Here is a 24354-nt window from a genome sequence, read left to right on the forward strand (position 1 = left end):
GCTTGTGAAACCAGTGACCCAGAGCACATGGCCATCACTGCACCTCACAACACACGCTAATACAATTCTTTAATGCTGCATGTGATTTTGATGAGTCCCAATGATGACAAGCAACATTTGCATGATTTTACACAGTTGCGAGTCATTTCACTTTGTCTCTGTGAAAGGAGCATACAAGAGATGATCTAAGCAGAGAGAGGCAACTGTAGCCCACAGGCTTTTTATGATTATATTTTTATAGGCTTGGCTGATGACACCACGAGTGATACTCTTAATAAAAGTTAGTGACTCATAAACTTAAAAACAACTTCTATGACAATGCATACAGATGGTCTGCATTACATGAAAAGGAGACTTCACCACATAAATAACCAAAACGCAATTAAGTTATTTTGTGAGGGAAAAGCATAATGAGAGCCATCACTGCAATTGTGGTGCCCAAAAGGGTTTATTCTCTTTATGCTTGAGGTTTGATGCCATCTTTTGCAAATACATAATACATGAGACCAACTGGAGCTTGTCAGAAGTTGTTTATTATTAAATGACAGGTGAGGACATTTGAGTACCTCTGCATAATGACGTGGGACTTCATTAGAGCAATTGTATGTTGTTAGTAGGAGATGGAGTGTATCTGTACCTGTCTTCTTTCTGTGTATGTGTGCTAACCTGGGGTGCGAACACAAGCCAGCGGTGCCCAAGAGACCATCAAAGAAGACGCTTGTTTGACGAGGACCCGAGCTGCCGAGAGCTCAGGTAAATTCCCTGTGTGTGTGTGTGTGTGTGTGCTCCTGGTGAAGGATAGCTCTCACACCTGTGCGCAGGAGATTCTTTGAAGTGCCTAATCATCTCGTGCCTCCTCTAACCCAACTGACAGGATCCAAACACTGCATGCACACTTCACACGCAGAGGCGGGGAGTGAAGCCAGAGCCTCTGCTCTCCTGTGGCAAGTGGAGGGATGAAGGGAGAAGAAAATAAAGAGAGCTGGAAAGGGAGAGTCTGACGCTAAAGATGAGGAGAAGCATAAAAGTTCAAAAAACAACAACAACAACAACAAAAAAGGAAAACTAACAGCCAGCACAGGGGAGAAGGCTCTCGATAATTAGAGTGCAGAGGAAAAGAGGTGGAGAAGAGGATCTGATAGAGGCGAAGGAGAGGTGGAGATGTGAGGGAGAGCAGAAAGCGAGGTCCCCTGTAGTTTGGGAACAAGGGCAGAGGTGGGAGACATGCCAAAGTGGCTTAAATCAGCGGGTGGAAACGCTGCAGGTGCAGGAAGTGATCTGAGGAAGTCATGTGATATCTAGGAAACTTTAATGGTAAACAAGGACACATGAAATGAGAAGTTGTGCTAGCCACGGATGCTATACAGTCCATTATGATTGCATAACATGCAGAATTACGTCTATTTCCCAAATTACCATGATGGTGTTGGGGTTACATGTGGGATATTTTTTGCAGCAGACGTTATTGTTTCATAGCTTTTAGGAGTCTGGAAAACTCTTATTAACTGTTCAACTTAATAACCGTGGTTAAAATTGTTGAAATGTTTAGGAAAAGATTTGAGAAATTTCACCCTCAGAATAGCAGATGTAGCCTTTATATAATAAAAAAAAATCCCATTAGAATATTATTTTCAGGAGACTGTGATATAGTTCAAAACTAAAGCAGATACGGAATAACAATAAAACACAATAACAGGGGACATAAAAGGCACAATTCTCAAATAATAATGAGTATTTTTAAACCATTAAAACCATTTGGTTCATCGGATTGCCAGATGGACAAGTGGGACTTTTCTCTCCAGAGAACACGTCTCTACTCCTCTCGAGTCCAGTGTCTCAGGGTGCCTTACACGACAGCATCTGATGCTTTGCATTGTCCTTGGTGACGTAAAACTTGGAAACAGCTGATTGGCCATGGAAACTCATTCCATGAAGTTCTCAATGCACTGTTCTTGAGTTAATCTGAAGGCCACATGAAGTTTGGAGGTCTGTTACAACTGACTGTGCAGAAATTTGGTGACCTCTGCACACTATGTACCTCAGCATCTGCTGATCCTGCTCTGTGATTTTATGTGGCCTGCCACTTCACGGCTGAGTTGCTGCTGTTACCAATAAGTTCCACTTTACTGTAATACCACTAACATGCAACTGTGGAATGTTTAATAGTGACGAAATTTCACAACTGGCATTCTATCACGGTACCATACTGGTATTCCCTGTGCTCCTGAGAGTGACCAATTCTTTCACGAATGTTTGTAGAAGCAGTCTGCATGCCTGGCTGCTTGACTAGTTGGTCAGTTGGTCAGGGACTTCATCTGCTCTGCACTACCCGACTCACTGGACCCTCTACAGTTTGCATACCGCCACAACAGGTCCACTGATGATGCCATAGCTCTGACACTACACACTGCCCTGTCACACCTGGAGAAGAGAGACACGTATGTGAGGATGCTGTTTGTAGATTACAGCTCAGCATTCAATACCATCGTTCCCTCGAAGCTGGACAGGAAACTGCAGGATCTAGGACTGAGCAGCTCCCTCTGCAGCTGGATCCTTAGCTTCCTGTCTGACAGACGCCAGGTGGTCAGACTGGGCAGCATCACCTCATCCCCCATCACACTGAACACTGGTGCTCCACAGGGGTGTGTACTGAGCCCTCTCCTGTACTCACTCTACACCTACGACTGCACAGCCACTAACAGCTCCAACATCATTGTGAAGTTTGCGGACGACACTACAGTGGTGGGTCTTATCACCAACGGTGATGAGACGGCTTACAGGGAGGAGGTCAGCGCCCTGACCCACTGGTGTCAAGACAACCATCTCACCCTCAACGTCGCAAAGACAAAGGAGTTGATAGTGGACTTCCGGAGGTGCAGAGAAGTACACACCCCCATCACCATCAACGGCGCTGCTGTGGAGAGAGTGAGCAGCTTCCGGTTCCTTGGAGTACATCTGGCTGAGGATCTTACGTGGTCAGTACACACAAACAAAACAGTGAAGAAGGCGCAGCAGCGCCTCTTCTTTCTCAGGAGACTGAAAAGATTCGGCATGAGCCCCCGCATCCTCAGGACCTTCTATCACTGTGCCATTGAGAGCATCCTCACTGGATGCATCACCACCTGGTATGGCAACAGCACCGCCTACAACTGCAAAGCTCTCCAGCGAGTAGTGCGGTGCTCTGAACGGATAATTGGAGGTGAGCTTCCCTCCCTCCAAGACATCTACAGGAAGCGCTGCCTGAGGAAAGCGGGGAGGATCATCAAGGACTCCAGTCACCCCAGCCATAAACTGTTCAGACTGCTTCCATCAGGAAGGAGGTTCTGCAGCATCCGGTCCCGTACCAGCAGACTGAGAGACAGCTTTTTCCATCAGGCCATCCGACTGCTGAACACGTCATAGACACCTCAGCTTCACTACTGGAACTTCAACATTATGCACTCCACACTGTATATAAATGCCACTTGTTTTGCACATATTCAACTCTGTATATTTTATATATTTTATTATTATTATTATTATTATTATTATTATTATTATTATTATTATTTATTTTATTTTTTTTACTATTTAATTTGTAAAAATTTGTATACACACACACACACACACACACACACACACACACACACACACACACACACACACACACGTAGGAAAATATTTAGTATACACATCCAGAAATGCATACACTATTATATATTGTACATATATTTATTAGTTTCAGGTTGGCCATTCTTGTATTTTGCTCGTTTGTGTTGTTGTGTTTGCACATCTCTGTTGCTTGTGGGGCTCGCACACAAGAATTTCACTCGCATGTGCTGTGCCAGTGTGCCTGCACATGTGATGTGACAATAAAAGTGATTTGATTTGATTTGATTTGATTTGACTATATACACTTGTGGCTATGGAAGTGATTGAAACACCTGAACTGAATAATTTGGAAGAGTGAACAAATCCTTTGGGCGATATAGTTTAGCTGATGCTGGTGGCAGAAAAGGAGTTTTTGCATCGCAAAGGAAAGCTGCAAAATGATTGTGGCAATGATTGAATGTACACTGACAGAACCAGAGGGCAACTTTGGAAGTAAATGGAGATGTTTTGATGCTATGATGACATGTGAGAAATTAACAGTACAGCAATGAAGGCATTCTTTGACACCTTCTTAAGAGATCACATCTTCAAATCAGATAGCTGAATAATTAGAAACTTCCACCATGGTTTGCTGTTCACAGTCAGGATGTATATTGAATCCAACTGAGAAATGTTTCCATGCATAAATGTGATGGGGAAATATTACTGGTCTCTTGAGCAAATGTCTCGGCTTATTCCAAATTCTTGCTCCAAATGGCAGGTTTAGCAAACAAAGACACTAGTAGCAGTAAAGGCAAAGATTAAACAACAAGTGCAGCAAAAATAGATGATCGAAAAGAAGAACGACAAAAATCTGAATCCAACACCTTTGTTATTCTCTCTGCCCTGTGCATGTCACATTTCAGGTTGACAGTGTTGGGGAGTAACGGAATACATGTACCGCCGTTACGTATTTAGAATACAAAATATGAGTAACTGTATTCCGTTACAGTTACCGTTTAAAAAGGTGGTATTCAGAATACAGTTACTTTGTTGAAATAAATGGATTACACTGCGGTACTTTCCTGTTTCATTTTGTCGCGGGTCAGGACTGTTTGGGTTTTGTTTGACAGCTACGTTCTGTCGTTCCAGGCGGCAGCGTTACGGTTGCCATGGTTACAGGGCGAAGCTCTCTCTCTCTTTCTGCGACTGTGTGTTTCCTGGGTGAGAGAGCGCCTTTTCGTTGTTGTTGTTGTGCTAAGCTAACAGGCAGAATGCTACAAGCATAGCTCTAAAGAATGTAGCATCATAGGCAGTATAGTCCGTGTTGCAGGGAGAATGCACTGCCATACACGTTGTGTCTGTGAGCGCGAGGAGGGAGAAAAAGGGGAGTGGAAAGGTACGAGTTGTCGTCGAGGAAAAACGGGAGCTGGAAGCATGTAAATATAATAATAACCACTGCAGCCAAGAAGAGTGCCTGACGAGCCCAGTTGTAAGTAAGCTATTAAGACTCGACTGTACACCGTGTTCGTGTTTTCCTCCGAAAACAATAAGTTCCGTTGGAGCAGTCTTTCAACGCCTCTCTCTGTCTCTCGCAAGAAAAGTTGACCCACACAACAAAGTAAAGCTATTTTTCGGCTATGAGCCGACAGGGACCCCGCCGTATTAGTCAGAGGTCCCTTTACTACAGTTCGGAGTCGCGGACCTTCAGTAATAGTAATAAATCACACAGCAATAGTACATTCACGTTGTTGTAAAAAGCACGATAATATATTAAGTAATCCAAAGTATTCAGAATACGTTACTCTCATTGAGTAACGTAACGGAATACGTTACAGAATACGTTACAGAATACATTTTGGGGCATGTATTCTGTATTCTGTAACGGAATACATTTTAAAAGTAACCTTCCCAACACTGCAGGTTGAACACTTTTTCATTTGCTGAACTGTTTATACCGAAAAAGAGATGATGCATATCTGCATGCAGTGCTTTAAGAAATTATGGGCTTCAGACTGATACATCCCACTTCTTAGTTAAAATAAAAGAGAGAAAGACTGATTTATGCTCATAAATCAGCACCAAAGATGCAGTGTGTACAGTCTGTTGAAATTAATTAGCAGTCTTGTCGGGGAGTTTAACAGTTCCCCCAACTCGTTGGAGGTCTCCCATAGTGGAATTCAAATGAGCCAAATGCATGGGGAAGTCCAGAGAAGAGCAACGGGGGGTATGGGCACAGCATCGGGGTCAAATAGAAGAGCCTCAATGTATCTTTGAATGTATACTGCCTGTGCATACAAGGAGTTTAGCAGTGTGCCACTGATAGACATTGAAAATTCACTGCAGGAGGTCTTCTCTCAAACTGGAACACCATTGATCCGATTTAGTGCGCACTGAGAAAAGCCCCAGCGACTGAACAACATTTTAATAGCCTTTTGTGTCAGAAGGTGTTTTGTGGCTATGAATTTTAAATGTTTCTAGCTTTAATGTTGATGAGACCCATCTCTGTGTTGCAAGTTTAATCTTGGATAGATGTGTGCACACAACAATACTGTAATGGCCCATTAGACACATAGAGGGCAGCCTGCAACTGCTAATTAATGACTAGCATGGTAAATATTAGCACGTCCTTAAATATGCATAAACCTAGAATATGGGGCAATGTTGAAATCTCTCTCTCTCTCTAGCACACACACACATGCACACACACAAAGAAACCCTGTCTTTTTTCCTCTGCAGCGTATAATAGTTCACATAATTTAAGGCAATACGGCTTGAAGTCAACCAGAAATTAAAGCAATTTTTGCGTTTCAAAGTATCCTTTCATTTCTGCCTTGTGGGCTGAAGAATTTGCAGGGAAAGAGCAGCTGTTTGCCTGTCCAATTTCCTCTTGGCCTACACACGCACACACAAGCATACACTCACACATCCACAGCTCATCAGGAGTTTACTTCTAAGGAATGATCTGGCGGCATCTTGAGTGGCAGCTCACCACTGCGTTGCACTCGAGTGGTCATCGACACTGGGTGATTGCAGGAGGTTGCCCTCTCATATTTCCTCAAAAAATCTCTGGCTGCGATCCCAAAATGTTCTGTCCAACCAAGCACACCAGCATGAGAACAAAAAGAGTAGCCTCCCCTGGCATCTCCACCACCGCTCCAAAGCTACTTGTTAGCACGGTGTATTCTGGGGTATCTGGAAAAATGCCAGGAGTCATGCAATGCCATGTCTGAATTTAATCCAGCATGACACATAGAAACAGACCATTAGGTATATTTATTAATATATACGGAGCCCCCCAGGGGACATGGGAGAAAAAAAAATTAGGGAGGAAAAAAAAAAATTAGGGAGGAAAAAAAAAAAATTAGGGAGAAAAAAAAATTAAGACGGACTTTTGCGAGATCTCGCAAAAGTATTGCGAGATCTCGCAAAAGTATTGCGAGATCTCGCAAAAGTATTGCGAGCGCTCGCAAAAGTATTGCGAGCGCTCGCAAAAGTATTGCGAGATCTCGCAAAACTCCAACAATGGCGGCAGCTACTTAGTTGTAATATTACTCTTTCTGGGTCACAAAATACACTTTTAAGATATTTTGAGGCGTGAATGTAGTTGTGTAAACGTCAGATACCTGCTCGGTTTACAAGACATCACATATTTGCAAAAGAGCTCCGACGTTTTTGGAGATCTGACACCCACTAGCTCGAAGCTAACGGGAGGTCGAGACCTACTACAGCCGGGAGGAACACCGCTTTCCCGGCACATCGTGCCTCGACCTCCCGGTCGGCTTCGAGCTGGCGGCCACTAGCTCGAAGCTAACGGGAGGTCGAGACCTACTACAGCCGGGAGGAACACCGCTTTCCCGGCACATCGTGCCTCGACCTCCCGGTCGGCTTCGAGCTGGCGGCCACTAGCTCGAAGCTAATGGGAAGTCGAGACCTACTACAGCCGGGAGGAACACCACTTTCCCGGCACATCGTGCCTCGACCTCCCGGTCGGCTTCGAGCTGGCGGCCTCCGAAGAATGCGGCTAAAACTTTTGCGAGATCTCGCAATACTTTTGCGAGCGCTCGCAATACTTATTGCGAGATCTCGCAAAAGTATTGTGAGATCTCGCAATACTTTTGCGAGATCTCGCAAAAGTCCGTCTTAATTTTTTTTTTCCTCCCTAATTTTTTTTTTCCTCCCTAATTTTTTTTTCTCCCATGTCCCCTGGGGGGCTCCGTAAATATAAGCATACCTGTTTTATTTTGTTTTTTACATTGAAGAGTGTAAATCAAAAATACTAAGATTTTTTATAGAAATTTGTTCACAAATTTTATTTTATCTTGATAAAGACAAAGGAAACAAATCTAAAAACAAATGTAACTAGAAAAATTTGCATTTCCTGCGAAAATGCTGTGTGGATGCCTTAACGCTGAAGATGTCTGCTGAAAAAAGCTGAAAAAGTTGAAAAAACAAAACAAAAAACATTGCCCTGAGCAGGATTCGAACCTGGCCCTTCTGGTCTAAAGGCGGCAATTCACCTCACTGCACCAAACTCATTCACACAAAGAAGAGGTGGAGAGAGTGACAATTGTGGTGAAATTAGCAGAAGCTGCTTAGACTTGTGCTGATAAGAGGTGAAAAAGCTAAACATTTGGCAGAAAAGAGGTGAATCAGAAGAATTTCTGCTGAAAAGAGGCAAAGAAGCAAAAAGATGAGCTGAAAAGAGGTGTAGAAGCAGAAGTACTTGCTGAAGATGGCTGTATGTGTAATGACACACTGGAGAGCAGTGACACACAAGAAAGCAGAGCGCATGCAAGCAGGGAACATGTGTAGCAACTGTCACAGGTAGGATTCAAACCTCTGCCACCGGGTCTCACGGCAGATGCCCTACCCTCTGAGCCAAATGAGTTCTGGTCACAAGCAAAGATATGATGAGAGGGACAATGTGCACTGTGGAGCAGAAGCTCAAATTAGCAGAAAAGAGGTGAAGAGGAAGAACTTTGTTGTGAAATGAGGTAAAGAAACTGAAATTTGTGCTTAAAACAAGTGAAAAAGCTGAACTCTGAAATCCTGCTAAAACAGCAGAAGAGGCTGATATTTTTCAGCTACTCATTGAGCCAAACTGGTTCTCACGTAACTGAAAAAAGGTGGAAAAGCTTACAATTCTAATGAAAACAGCAGAAGAGGCTGAGATTTGTGCTGATAAGAGGTGAAAATGCTGAACCAATCAGAGGTACTGCTTCTGTCTGCTTCATCAGGCTGTGTACTTGTATGTATTTCTGCCATAGACTGTTAACAAGAATGTGAGGTCCATATTAGAAAAGCTGCTAAAATCATAAAACTTTGCAGAATTGTAATAAATTATCAATATGAATTACCGGTCTGTGATAGTGTATAAATTTGTACTCAAAAACTAGGTGGGATAGAAGCATAATTCTTGCACTGGGTGAATCAGCGGACTTTGGTGTACTTTGACTACGATTTACATAGCTCTTTGTATCTCCGTCGCGGAGACATGACGAGAGAAGAAATGGCTTAATTTTCGGAGTTTGAAAAATGAGAGGAGGACAGATTTCCACCCCTCAAACATGTTTTTGCAGAAACACTGTAATTTCGCTTAAATAGTATGAAATAGCAGTAATACTATGATTTGGCAGAAATACTACTTTTTAGCACAAATACTATTGTACAGAATGGTGTACGTCAGTTTAATGCTGGGTGGTGCTGCAATAGTAACTATCCTCGGTCAGAAGGAGAGGCTGACATCCAGGGATTAGATTACCACAGGTGGAGTTTATTGGCGGTCAGATGGATGGTACAGGGAGGCATGGCATACAGTAGGAGGATGTGGAGAGGTGATATGGTGTGGTTTCTATGATTAAGAACACTGGCAACAAATTCCTCCACTACAAATCAGTCTGATACCACTTCTTACAGGGTTCACGTTTACTAAGGCACTACCCAAAAGGCGCCACAAGAGGGCACTCCAACACAAGAGATGACCTATTTACACTGTAAACACCCCCTACTTAGCCACTACATACTACAGTGATATTACAGTATACAAATTCACACAAATACTATGATTTGGCAGAAATACTATGACTTAGTAGTAATACTATAACATAACAGTTCAATGTTCTTGCACAAATACCACAATATGGCAGAAATACTATGTTTTAGCATAAATACTGTGATTTGGTATAAATACTACGATTTGGCACACATACTATATTCCGCAGATACACTATAACATAACAGATATTCTACGACTTAGTAGTAATACTATAACATAACAGAATTATTAATTGGGCACAAATACCACAATTTGGTAAAAATACTATGATTGGGTACAAATACTATGATTTGGCAATAATACTGCATTTTAACACAACTACTGAGATTTGATTGAAATACTATGATTTTGAAGAAATACTATTACTCCATACAAATACGATGCTTTGGGACAAATACTATGTTTGGGTTCCAATACTATGATGTGCAACAAATACTATGATTTGGCACAAGTACTATGATTTAGTACAAATACTATGATTTGGCAGAAATACTATGCCTTAGTAGTAATACTATAACATAAGAGATATACTATGGTTTTGCAGACAAACCAAGTTTTCTGCACAAATACCATGATTTGGAACAAATGCTATGATTTAGCAGAAATACTAAGATTGGGTACAAATACTATGATTTGGCAATAATACTGCGTTTTAACAACAACTACTGAGATTTGATTGAAATACTATGACTCCATACAAATACGATGCTTTGGCACAAATACTATGATTTGGCAGAAATACTATGACTTAGTAGTAATACTATAACATAACAGATTTCCTAAAAAAAACTATGAAATTGCAGTAATTCTATGACTTGGCAGAGATACTACGTTTTAGTACAAATACTATAACAACGCAGAAATACTATGACTTAGTAGTAATACTATAACATAACAGTTCAATGTTCTTGCACAAATGCCACAATATGGCAGAAATACTATGTTTTAGCACAAATACTGTGATTTGGTATAAATACTACGATTTGGCACAAATACTATATTCCGCAGATACACTATAACATAACAGATATTCTACAACTTAGTAGTAATACTATAACATAACAGAATTATTAATTGGGCACATACCACAATTTGGCAAAAATACTATGATTTGGCACAAATACAATGACATGGCAAAAATACTATGATTGGGTACAAATACTATGATTTGGCAATAATACTGCATTTTAACACAACTACTGAGATTTGATTGAAATACTATGATTTTGAAGAAATACTATTACTCCATACAAATACGATGCTTTGGGACAAATACTATGTTTTGGTTCCAATACTATGATGTGCAACAAATACTATGATTTGGCACAAGTACTATGATTTAGTACAAATACTATGATTTGGCAGAAATACTATGCCTTAGTAGTAATACTATAACATAAGGGATATACTATGGTTTTGCAGACATACTATGTTTTTGCACAAATACCATGATTTGGAACAAATGCTATGATTTAGCAGAAATACTATGAATGGGTACAAATACTATGATTTTGCAATAATACTGCGTTTTAACAACAACTACTGAGATTTGATTGAAATACTATGACTCCATACAAATACGATGCTTTGGCACAAATACTATGATTTGGCAGAAATACTATGACTTAGTAGTAATACTATAACATAACAGATTTCCTAAAAAAAACTATGAAATTGCAGTAATTCTATGACTTGGCAGAGATACTACGTTTTAGTACAAATACTATAACAACGCAGAAATACTATGACTTAGTAGTAATACTATAACATAACAGTTCAATGTTCTTGCACAAATGCCACAATATGGCAGAAATACTATGTTTTAGCACAAATACTGTGATTTGGTATAAATACTACGATTTGGCACAAATACTATATTCCGCAGATACACTATAACATAACAGATATTCTACAACTTAGTAGTAATACTATAACATAACAGAATTATTAATTGGGCACAAATACCACAATTTGGCAAAAATACTATGATTTGGCACAAATACAATGACATGGCAAAAATACTATGATTGGGTACAAATACTATGATTTGGCAATAATACTGCATTTTAACACAACTACTGAGATTTGATTGAAATACTATGATTTTGAAGAAATACTATTACTCCATACAAATACGATGCTTTGGGACAAATACTATGTTTTGGTTCCAATACTATGATGTGCAACAAATACTATGATTTGGCACAAGTACTATGATTTAGTACAAATACTATGATTTGGCAGAAATACTATGCCTTAGTAGTAATACTATAACATAAGGGATATACTATGGTTTTGCAGACATACTATGTTTTTGCACAAATACCATGATTTGGCACAAATGCTATGATTTAGCAGAAATACTATGAATGGGTACAAATACTATGATTTTGCAATAATACTGCGTTTTAACAACAACTACTGAGATTTGATTGAAATACTATGATTTAGAAGAAATACTATGACTCCATACAAATACGATGCTTTGGCACAAATACTATGATTTGGCACAAGTACTATCATTTAGTACAAATAATGTGATTGGGCAGAAGTACTATGTTTCAGTACAAATACTATGATTTGGCAGGAATACTCTGATTTAGCAGAAATACTATGTTTTAACATAAATACTATCTTTTGGCAGAAATTCCTGCTAAAAAGGACTATTTCTGCTTTTTAGCAGAAATACTGTAATTTGGCATAAATACTATAATTTGGTATAAATACTGTGATTTGGCACATATAATATATTCAGCACATATACTATAACATAACAGAAATATTATGATTTGGCCCCAAAACCATGATTTTGCACAAATACCATGATTTGGCAAATATACTATGATTTTTCAAAAAATACTATGATTTAGCAGAAGTACTAAGATGTAGTAGAAGTACTTTGCTTTAGCAGAAATACTATGATTGAGGAGTAATACCTAAACATAGGAGAAATATTGATACACAGACACACATACACAGACAGTAAAGGGAACAGGAGCTGTTGAGAGTCTGGGCTTGGTATATGTAGGTCAGTTAAATTAGCTGCACCTGCTGTAGTCAGCCCTTACACACGCAGACACAGAGAGAGGTGTGAGTTTTCTTCAGTGTATTTCTGACATTCAGGATTCCCCTCGAACAAATGGCCATAATTTCCTAACCGTAGAGGCTAGAACAGTCATTCAGACATTGTTTTGTTCAGAAGAGATGGGGGAATCTTCAGGTCTTCATAATTCAGAGATAAAATATAAATTATTAAAGATATATGACTTGTAATACACTGTAACTGAGTAGAGGCGAAGCAAAAACTGCCTTGACTTGCTCTCAAACAACCTTTGGTAACTCTAAATCTATATGGAGCATCAAAATCATTCTTTCACCGTAAGAAACAGCAGGCTTTGGTGAACAGTCATGGAAATTTTCAGGGCTCTGTGGAAATCCATCAAAAAGATATGATGAGAGAAAAAAGTGACTCATTTCCAGAATTTGAAATCTGATGAAATCTGAGCGAGGGACAAATTTCCTACCCTCAAACAAGTCTAACTCATCTCAGAACGGTAATAGGTGAGAAAATAATTCTTGAATTGTGAGCATCAGGAGTGTCTGAAGATATACCGGGACAAGCCTCATGTCTTAACTTCGCTTCGTTAAGGAGATATGACAATTTGAAAATGCCTCTCATTAGAGAAATCCAGCGGTGATTTTGAACAAACTCTCCATTGAGTTTATATGGAGAGTTTTCTGACTTTGTGTTACTCTGAGGAGATTTGCAAAATAACTATGAGTCCCACAACAATGATAGGGACATTTTCTGAAAGCCAGCAAAAATACCTACGTTTTGGTGTATAATCTGTGGGGCTTGAGTGGAAATTGAGCGAGTAGCAAGAAGTTGTTTGGACATGAAGAGAAAATTCAAACAGTTTCACTGTCCCCTCTGAGTTAATTGCATAGCAACCATAGCAACGCATGTATTTTCTGAAAAATCACAATTTTGCAACTGAAGACTTAAAGAGAGATAAGATGAAAACAGTAGAAGATCTGAAAAAGCTGAATCATACAGGAATAGCCCAATCATTTGAGAACGTTTTAAAGTTTGAATGGAGTTTCTAGGTGAAAGTATGAGGCAGTAGTTAAGTTTCAAAGACAAGAAAGTTTTAGCAGAATTGTGGAAGTTTCCCATTCATTTCAATGGGACAAATTAAAGGAAAAAAGTGTAATATTTTAAAAAGTATAATAGTAATAAACACCAAAAGTCATAGCCGGCATAAGCAGAAAGAGCAGAACAGTTTAGAGTTTGAACGGTGAAAATAGCACAAAAATTGTGGAAGTAGATCCACGGCGAAAAGTGTACGGAAACACCCGGAATAATAAAGAATAAAGAGAAACAGGAACTCAATAGTGTGGATGCCTATTAAGGCATCCACACAAATACTTTTTTATCGTTGGCTGTGACGTTGTTTAGTCAACAATAGCGATAGTGTTAACCACCACAGCATTTTGCTAGATAACAGACTGTGTGGCAGTTAACATACTGTAGGTTTAAACTTTTACACTTTTGCTTTGCCCACTGTATCAGCGCACTAGTTTCACTCAGAGTAACTCATTCAGTATTCTCAGCAGCTACTTTGGCCTTGAAGATGTAAAAATGTAGCAATAAGCTAGAAAATTGCTGTGAATTGTGTATGAGGACAGTGAATTACATGCTATATGTTGCACTCCAAAAACATGTAAGTGTTTTTACACTTACCGGGTAGTAAGTGTAAATAAAAACTGTGACCACGTGAGGTGGTGTATCTGGAGCATGTTTCTATTAACATAGCATTGTGGCAGATCACTGTCCTTTATTAAGACTGGTTTCACAAGACAGTTATTCCTAGTGAGGAAACCTCTAAAACGGGAATGGTTTCATAGGTCTACTGACATTTTTTCCCTCCTCATCTTTTTGGGCTATTTTTTCATTAGTTTTGTATTTTTCTATGGTCAGTGTCACTGCTGGTAGTATGGGGAGATACTTGGAGCCAGCAGAAGTTGCACAGGTAGTCCAGCTCCACCAGGATGACACATGAATTCGTATCATTGCTAGAAGGTTTGCTGTGTCTCCCAGCAAAGAGCATGGAGAAGATTCCAGGAGCCAGGCATTTAGAGCTGGAGAGGGCTGTTGAGATTCTTAACCCATCAGGAGGAGCGGTATCTGCTCTTTTGTGTAAGGAGGATCAGAATGAGGACCGCCAGAGCTACAAAATGAGCCCCAGCAGCCTACTGGTGTGAATGTCTCTGACCAAACAATCAGAAAACAGACTTTGTGAGGGTAGCCTCAGCACCCGATGTCCTCTAGCAGGCCTTGTGCACTCTGCCCTGGACCATGGAGCCCGATTTGCATTTACAATAGAATAGTAGATTTAGTAGGTCTATTACTGGTGCTCTGTGCTTTTCACAGATGATCAGGTTCACTCTGAGCACATGAGTGATATGAAACGGTCTGGAGAAGCTGTGGAGAAGGTTATGCTGCCTATAACATCCTTCTGCATGACTGGTTTGGTGGCGCGTCAGTGACGGTCTGGGGAGGGACACACAGACTTCTACAGGCTAGGCAACAGCAGTTAAGACCCATCCTTGAAGCTATTGTCAGACTCTACACTTGCCCAGTGGGTTCTGGATTCCTCCACAATGCCTGGCCGCTTGTGATGAGACTATGTAGACAGTTCCTGGATAAGTAATTCATTTCTGCTGCATCATTTTTCACTTTGATTTTTGAGATATCTTTGAATTCAGCCCTCTGTGGGTTAATAATATCATTTCCATCAGATGATGCAGCATCCTTTCATTCCTAACACATTACCCAAACCACATTAGTGTGCATATCCAACATTATTTTTCCCCACTGACATCTGATGTGTTTTTGAAGTGTTGCTTTATTTATTTTTTTGTACAACACTGAATTGAAGCGACATCAATATCTCAATTTTCTGACCCTTTTTCCTTTACAGGAAACATCAGACTAACACTTATTAGTCCTAAGTGACATTTGTAGCTGTCAGAGTGTCTGATCAAGCTGACCCACTGTGCCACAGCTAACATTTGCTCTCAAAGTCTTAAAATTGAACTGTTTTATAATAATAGCTTCCACATAGTTTTGTATGTACACAACGCCTTCACTTCCCTGTGGTCTGAGCTCTGGAGTGGCTCTCGTTGAGCCTATAACCTCCATTGTTTGAATTCCGATTTCTGTGAGGGATCTTTTTGTATTGGTTTGCCAAGATATAAGTGGGGCGTAACTCATGGGTGAGGGGGAGGCGCTGCTGCAGGTCAGTAGTAACTCTGAATACTGAAAAGGCATTCTGATCCTCTTGAAGCAAATCATTGATGGTAGGTAACCCCAGCCACTGATGCTTTGCTCCAGTGAGGGTGGAGGTGAAAGGAGTCCGCGAAGCCCTTTGACATCCCAGCAGGGACCCTGTAATCCAACGCTCGTCAGTGCTAATCTCTGTAGCTTTGCAGCTACAAAGCAAACATCATCTTATGTGTTTGACTTGCAAATGTTTTGAGTAACAACCATAATGCGCAGATGACCAGAGGTGGAAATTGGTTAATTGTCTTTGGATTCTGACAGAAAAATGACGAATTTCCTCCTTGACAATGGCAGGTTGATTGACTGCTGCAAAGGAGTCAAGGGTCAACTCACTGAATTGGTCTGCTTTCATTCTTACTTGTGCCATCCAAGTTTGCATGAGAAAGTCTGAAAAAACACTTGAGAAGAACTTTCTTTGAGATTTGAGGAGGCTTTCAATCCCAGGTGCCTTGAGATGCTAATCTACTCTAGTCTCCATGCACAAAAAGGCAATTTTTAAAGGTTTACAAACTCCTACTTTGTTCAAGGTTTTCTGACCTCTTTTCTACACTGTTCCCTTGTATTGTCACGTAGCGATGTGCTTGAAAATGCCATTCTGTAGCTGAATAAATAACCCAAGGCAAACTAGGGCGGTTTGCTCTGATCTCCCACAATAAACTTCTCTGAAATTTCAAAGCAGGTCTAGACCTCAGCTCTGAGGCCTTGACAATAGTCTCGGCTCAAAAAATGACAGGACACTGCCACAGGTGGTTTATTCTTTAAACTATAAAACAATGCTGCACCTTATTTGTTCCTTATTTAAAAACCTGTTGGAACTTGCTGATGGATGAGGTTAAGGTCTGCGCTGTGGGGAGAGCAAAGAAGAGCAATAAAAGGGTGGATACACTGACACACACTGTAACTTTTTCCTGTTTGGTTTGCCCGTGTGCTCTTTGTTGCATGATAATGATATATAACATAATATATAATACAGCTACAGTGCTGAACATTGACTCAATGATTTACTAAATAGGCCATGAATATCAGCCATAGGTGTATAAAAATAATCATATTTAAAAAATACAACAAAAAACTATTAGTATCCAGGTCACAACTCTTCAGCAGCCTCGTGGTGAAGTCGTAAATCTCATAATCACCTTCACAAGCTCAAACATTGAGCTTCTATTCATTATAGTGAGAGATGTGCATGTTTCTCATGCGACTGATCCCTCTCGATCTGAAAAAACCAAAGGCTTTTTGTTTTGTGCATTGACTACACTTGGGGTTAACGCCTCACAAGCTCTTATACCTACACCTAAAATGCTGAGTCATGCTAATCCCATAGATTTATCTTTTATCCACAGTGAAAACAGCTGGTGGCAATGTTTAGTGGACTGTAAATAAGAACAGCTCAGAATAATGGTAGCTGTGGATGATATGCTGGACTGCGCACACCCACCACAGACTCAGTCTATGGATTAAGCAGTCTCCTGTCATGGTCACGTGGGCTGTGTAAGTCTTTTCCCCCTGAAGCACCAGTAGTATAACTCTTATTCTAAATTAATTTAAGAACTTAAGTATCTGTTATTACTTTTGATGAATGTGGCTGTCCATTAAAGTCTGGTGTGCTGAAGCTAAGTCGGGTTTGTGATTTTCAAAATTTTATTTAGCTGTGACTCAGTTCAGAGACTAGATCTTTCAAAAATCAAACCAATTCAATTAAATCTTATTTATGTCGCACCAATTCACAAGAAGAGTCACCTCAAGGTGCCTTATATTGTAAGGTAAAGCCCCTCGAATAATTCAGAGAAAACCCCAACAATCAGATGATCCTCTATGAACAAGCACTTGGTGACAGTGGGAAGGAAAAACTCCCTTTTGATAGGAAGAAACCTCTGGCAGGGGGATAAACAAGATAAGAGGCACAGTGTGGAGGAGAGTCATAAATTAACAAATTATTAAATACAAATTGTTGGATAAACACATGTATAAACACACAGTGAAAATAGGTGAATAAACACTCGTCATGGGAACTCAAAAGCAGCCAAGATCTATTGCAGCATAACTACGGGAGGATTCAAGGTCGTCTGATCCAGCCATAATTATATGCTTTATGAAAAAGGAAAGTTTTTAGCTGAATCTTAAAAGTAGAGAGGGTGTCTGTCTCCAGAATCCAAACTGGGAGCTGGTTTCAGAGAAGACGAGGCTAAATCACAAGTAAGCCTGAGACTGAAGTGCTCTATTCTGGTCATATGGTACTATGAGCTCTTTAACATAAAATTAACAGGAAGCCAATGAAGAAAAGCCAATATGGGAGAAATGTGCTTTCTCTTTCTAGTCATTTCAAACCAGTTTTCTTTAATATGTTGGTTACAGCTTTAAACAAGTTTAAAAAAATATATAATTTAAGAAATCCTTCTTCTATGTTCTGAATGATTATTTTAGCTTTCTTTAATACTTGAACATTACTACCCAGTAAGTGTAAAAAACTTGTATGTTCTGGAGTGCAATATTTAACATGTAACCCACTGTCGGTGTTATCATGCACAATGTCCCACAAGTCATAGCAACATCATCTTTTTTTTAGATTTTACAGGCATAGTTACTACTGTAGAGGGTGGGTGTTAACCAGGAAAAGAACATCTACAAATTACAAAAAAAAAGTTGCAAAATCCCTTAAAATACACATTGGCAAATTGTGGTTGCCTAACATAGCCAAGTGTGTTTGCAAATTATCAGTGTGAATCCTTTTAACTTCACCCACCATCTCTGCCATGGGGAGATGATTGCTACATGGTATAATTGAAGAGTAGATCAAAAGCCAAGGCAGAAGTGGTCGCTGAAGACAAGTGTAAGGGTGCATCCATACCGACTGCAGCGCTCTGTGGAAACTCAGACCCACAGATTACAGGCTTCAGCTTATCATTACAATAGTTGCTGGGTAAGGAGCAAGTTGACTGATTTCCAAATTACTTAAAGAATGCACAAATTGAAGCTCACGATCTGCTTTATTCTATATGATCTGGAATTCTGGGGCACATACTCAAATAGCTAGCTATAATGTTGGAGCAACTTTTATTTTTTTTTACCAATAGACCCTCGTATTACTACATTAAAACAACTGGATTTGTGAGTTCAAATGTGTGACTGAATAATCTTTAAAGTCGTATTATAGTGCAGGATGTTGTGGTTGTTTGCATACGTTGTTTCAACATGTGCTCGCAAACTAAAAGGAGTCACGTGATCCCACGGACAAAAGTTCACTGTGTAGGTGAATTAAGGTTGTGCCAACTTGTTTCCTTTCCATTCTTGACAGATCACCCTCAGTATTTGTCCAGCAGGTCCACCTTAAGCCCACCAGTGAGTACCCCACACCCATCGTGCATACATATATGTACAAACACTTACATACATCTCAAAACCTTGAAACCACCAGCCACACCCGCTCTGTCATTGATGGAATACAGATGTTATCAGCATGCTGGATAACACTGTTTGCTCTCTTTAAAACACTGGCCACCTACTTTTCTCCACATCTGTTATACAACCAGAGCAGGAGCAAAACAGGGAAGTAGAGACAGGTCGCGCTCTGGATAACTATATTTTAATTAGATGTCCTGCACCACCAGGGTAACAAATTGTCATCACTTATTATTGCCACAATATGCACTGCTGCTAATACTTCTGCAGTTTTGTTTTGCTTGACGTGATAATGCTTGTAATAGTGATAAGCAGATCGACGTACAACTTTTCCAAATATCCTTTTTTATCAACTATTTGATCAAATTTCATCAGCTTTTTAGTACTAACTCATTGAGATCGTAAGAAATGTTGGCTGACTGGAACATATTAAAACATGTGCAAACACGTGAAAATACAGCACATAGAGCAACAAAAGATTTTTTTTTTTACAATTCTAACTCTAATTCGAGGAGTAAATGTCAATATTTGGTATGAATATCTGTATTCTCTAACACAGTCTGAACTCTCTTAGTCAAATTTCCTTCAGTAGTCTTGAAGAATATCTCTCCAGGTTTCTTAAAGGACATCCAAAGCTTTTCCTTAGAGTCTGTCAAGATGATCTCATACTGGTTCAATCATTTTGAAGCTCTGGGGAGTCCAGTCAATGACTGATAGTGTTCCACAGTGTCTTTTCCTATCCAGGTAGGCTTTTATTCAATTCACTTCAACTCAATTTTATTTATACAGCACTAAATCACAACATCAGTGGCCTCAAGGCGATGGACTTCTACTGCATTGACAGTGTGTACAGGATCATTGTCATGCTGAAACATGAAGCTGTTGCCAATCAGTGGCTTTCCGAATGGTTTTGCATCACAATCTGATGATACTTTTCTGTGTCTATGACAAGATCTCCAACACCACTGGCTGGAGTGGAGCCCCAAACAATGACAGGGCCTCCACCGTGTTTTACAGACGGCTCACTGTTGTTTCATCTCCCGACCTCCCTGGTGACAATTTGAACCAAAAATGTCAAATTTGGATTCATCCCTCCATCAGATGTGTTGCCATTGATTTTCAGTCTATTTCTTGTGTAATTTGACCTAACTGAGCCTTTCCTCTCTGTTTACATTGCTTCAGTCTCTGAAGAAGTCACTTGGTCACAAGTGTTCATCTGTAGGTCAGATGAACACTTGACCTACAATCAACTTTCTGGGAGTTCATTACCTGGGTGACTGAGCACACATCAGGAAACTATTAATATATTTTTATATATTTTATTTATTGTTTACTCCAATTAATTTGTTAAATATGTGTACACACACACACACACACACACACACACACACACACACACACACACACACACACACACACACACACACACACACACACGTAGAAAAATATTTAGTATACACATCCAGAAATGCATATACTATTATATATTGTACATATATTTATTAGTTTCAGATGTAGCCATTCTTGTATTTTGCTTGTTTACATTATTGTATTTTGCACAACTCTGTTGCTTGTGAAGCTCGCACACAAGAATTTCACTCACATGTGCTGTACCAATGTACCTGCACATGTGATGTGACAATAAAAGTGATTTGATTTGATTTGAAGTAATATAGGTCACTATGCGATTGTTCCATATAACACACTATATAATTTTAACGTAAAACAAACAAACATTTGGGACTGTAAATAAAAGTTTTGTATCATCTACATATTTGACATCAACTAATCAGCAAGAAATCTTTCAGCAAGTTGTTCTCACGTGTCCATGTGAATTTTCCAGTTTGGAACTCATTTTTCATTATAGCCAGCTGCTGCAATCATCACTACTGATACTTTTTCAAGCCTCATTTCACTGACAACAGCTGTGTAGCAAAAAACTATTTTAAAAATGTATTTAATATATATATAATTAATATAATATATAATTAATTTGCATATGAGTTTAAATTTGTATAATACTTACTACCTCAGAATTGTTTTTTTTTTTTGCAACTTATTGCTTAAAAGTGCACTTTCAACTTTTTTTGGTTTTTCAGGGGGAAAAATTCACACTGATGACGTAGAAGTCTCAAAAACTCCCATAAAAAACTGTCACATTATAATACTGCTATAGCCCTGTGAGTTTGTCTGCAAAAAAGGGCAAAGATGCTAAGGTTAACAAAATCAACATTTGCATCTTACTTGTTGTTTAAGTAAACAGTTTGTTACTTCTATATGCGACTATATTGTCTGTTTTGGAGAGGCAATAAAAACGTTCTTTAACTCCTTTAGAATTCCTTTGCCAAGAACTGTTAAAGGGAAAACTTCAGTCAGTGAGAAAGACGTTTTAATGCTGTTTATAAAAGTACATCTCATCCAGAATGTGGAGCTACAGCAGCACACAGTACCACACGCCACACATTTTTGCAAAAGTGATTAATGTGCATCATGAAAGCCTGGAAATGCTTAATAGCAGTTGCAAAGCTATTCTGTCTGTAAAGGTTAAACCACAACAGAGGTCCTTGGGGATAAAGAAGACAAAGCGAGGTGTTTCGGACACATGCCAAAGTTAACTGATGCAAAAAGATACTCACTGGGCCTTTATGGGTCATTTATTTTAACTGTGATGGAAGGAGAGGGTTAGTATGTATGCTCGGAATCAGTTTGGGGGCTGCTTGGTAATGTCCGTGGGTAACAGGAGTCATTTGTTGTGATTTCTAAAGACTTTCTGATATTTTCTCAGGCTGTAAACTCTGGGTCAGAGACCTTGGACAACTCTTTGTTTCCTTCTGCAGAAGACTAGTCCAGACTCATCCATTGCTAGAGGCCAAAAAGATAAAGCAAACAAATATCTGCTGGGAAAAGATGGAAACAGTTTAGATAGATAGAAAATCTCCTATCTAGCTTCACATTTACATAATACGTAATAGTCCTGGACATAAGCAGTCAAATACTGTGAGTAATTTTATTTAATTATATTTATATATTTTATTTTTGTTTGTTTGTTTTTTTTCCTTAGTTGCACTTTCAAAAAAGATGCATCCACATGTTAAGACTCAGAAACTGCTTTAAGAGAATTTACATTTGTCTCCACTTGCATCTGGAAAAAAAAAAGACCAGGGCCTCCCAGGCCATGATTACATGTTATATTTTGCTGTTACATTTCTAATTAGAGAACACACAGGAGTGGAGGATGTGGAACAAGTTGAGTCACAGTCGGTTTGGTTTCAGGAACATTTCATAGCCACATATTCATTCGCTGACAATCCGCTGCAGCATTATACTTCTGTGCTGAGGTAAAACCCTTCTGCCCCAATTCTGACCCTGCAGGAAGGCCGCTGGGCTTTATAGCACTGTAGCTACATGCATTTTTCCATTGTTTCACCTGTGTTTACATCCATGATGTAATGTGAGTGCTTAACACTACCCTGAGGCTACAATGGGACTTCTGCTGTTGGTGGAATAATTTGCAATCTCCTGTTTTGTTTGTTTTACCTCACATCAGATGGAATTCCCCTCTTATCTAAATCCAATAATTACTTAAACCTGGATGTCAAAACACTTTCCATTATCATCACAGCCCCTTTTACCCCCTTTTTCCCTTTGATGCCAGTTGTTACCATGCAGGAGCAGAGTACTTGGGTCTTCTTTGGCTTAACTGAGTTGCCAGGAGGACAGGAACACTCTGTGTGATCTCAGGATATGCTGATGCCTTGTCGGGATTAAGACAACACTATGCTGTATGTAACTTTCATTTAGGACTAGTCTAAAGATGTTGTGTCTGTTTACTGAAAACAGATCGTGTTTTTGTGCTGTTTTTGGCTTTTCACGTAATTAAACCACATTTCAAAATGTTTGATGCTGCTAACGTGAATCTAAATTTGAAGGCAGCTAATAGCCACTTTAGATGCCCACGTCATTAGTTTTTGTTAAAGAAAATAACAGCACTGAACTTTTTTTTTTATAAAACCTAAAATGAAATTTAAACAGTGACTGACTTGGTGCTTCATATATCCTGTCTATGTCCAGGATTTAAGCAACACTGATGGGGTGGCTGTGGAAGTAGTGCAGGTCATCTACTAGATGGAGGGTGTTCCAGTCTTAATGCCACCATGTCCTTGGAGAAAATCCTAAACATTGAGTTGCTCCTGATGGGTAAATATTAGATAGAATGCAGTTAGACATAGAGAAAAGTGCTTGTGTGAATGTATAAAATGCTTTGAGTGCTCAAGTAGAGTAGAAAAACCTTGTATATGAACCAATCCATTCACCATAATTTACAAATGGAGGACTTTGTTCTTAAAGTCTGTAATGGCTCTTCACGTTGATGGATTTAATCTTTTAGCTTAATCCCAGTCAGGCACCAGTACAGAGATGCTTTACTGAAATTCTGGGTGTGTTGTAGGATTCTGGTCTCTACTTTCACTCAGACACTTGATGCATTTGCTTTCTTTCTTTTCCTCAGTGTCTGGACATTCTCCTGTTTCCTCAGTTACCTTGCTGATGGAGACGGGGGAGGGTAAGTGCTTTAGCGTCATTAAAAGTAAGTTAGGTGTAGCTAAAAGAAAACACAAAGCAAAGGGTTAAAGGGCAGCAATGGGCTGCTTCAAATGGTTTCCACAGTCTTCCCTTGATAGGTGCGTTTGAGTGGATGAAAAAGTTTCATGTGGGTAATGTGTATTTTGGTCAAAGTAAAAAGTACATTACATGCTTGTAATGTTTTATCTGTGTGGTAAAATTCTGAATAATATACTAGCTTCTGTCGACATACAGAAACACAGCAACAACAAAGTGGGATCCAGGTTTACATACTAGTATTTAGACGTTGGCTAGCACACTCTGTGAATAGCAGAAGTACTAAGGTATGTTTATTTACAGCCTTTCAGATGGGCCAGATGGGAATTTAAAAAAGAAGAAAAAAAAAAAAGAAGGGCAGCAC

General features: G+C 39.5%; 2 long non-coding RNA genes across 2 annotated transcripts; one reads left to right on the plus strand and one right to left on the minus strand.

The window, feature by feature from the left end:
* Positions 1 to 7069: 7069 nt before the first annotated feature.
* Positions 7070 to 7645, minus strand: LOC145429772 (uncharacterized). The gene is made up of 2 exons (XR_013910089.1): positions 7554 to 7645; positions 7070 to 7341 (listed from the first exon to the last, which is right to left on the minus strand). It is a non-coding gene; the product is annotated as an uncharacterized LOC145429772 (long non-coding RNA).
* Positions 7646 to 20637: 12992 nt separating this feature from the next.
* Positions 20638 to 24006, plus strand: LOC145429773 (uncharacterized). The gene is made up of 3 exons (XR_013910090.1): positions 20638 to 23155; positions 23445 to 23570; positions 23881 to 24006. It is a non-coding gene; the product is annotated as an uncharacterized LOC145429773 (long non-coding RNA).
* Positions 24007 to 24354: the final 348 nt, after the last annotated feature.

The sequence above is a fragment of the Astatotilapia calliptera genome, chromosome 7 (genome assembly GCF_964374335.1).
Source record: "Astatotilapia calliptera chromosome 7, fAstCal68.1, whole genome shotgun sequence".
Taxonomy (NCBI): Eukaryota; Metazoa; Chordata; class Actinopteri; order Cichliformes; family Cichlidae; genus Astatotilapia; species Astatotilapia calliptera.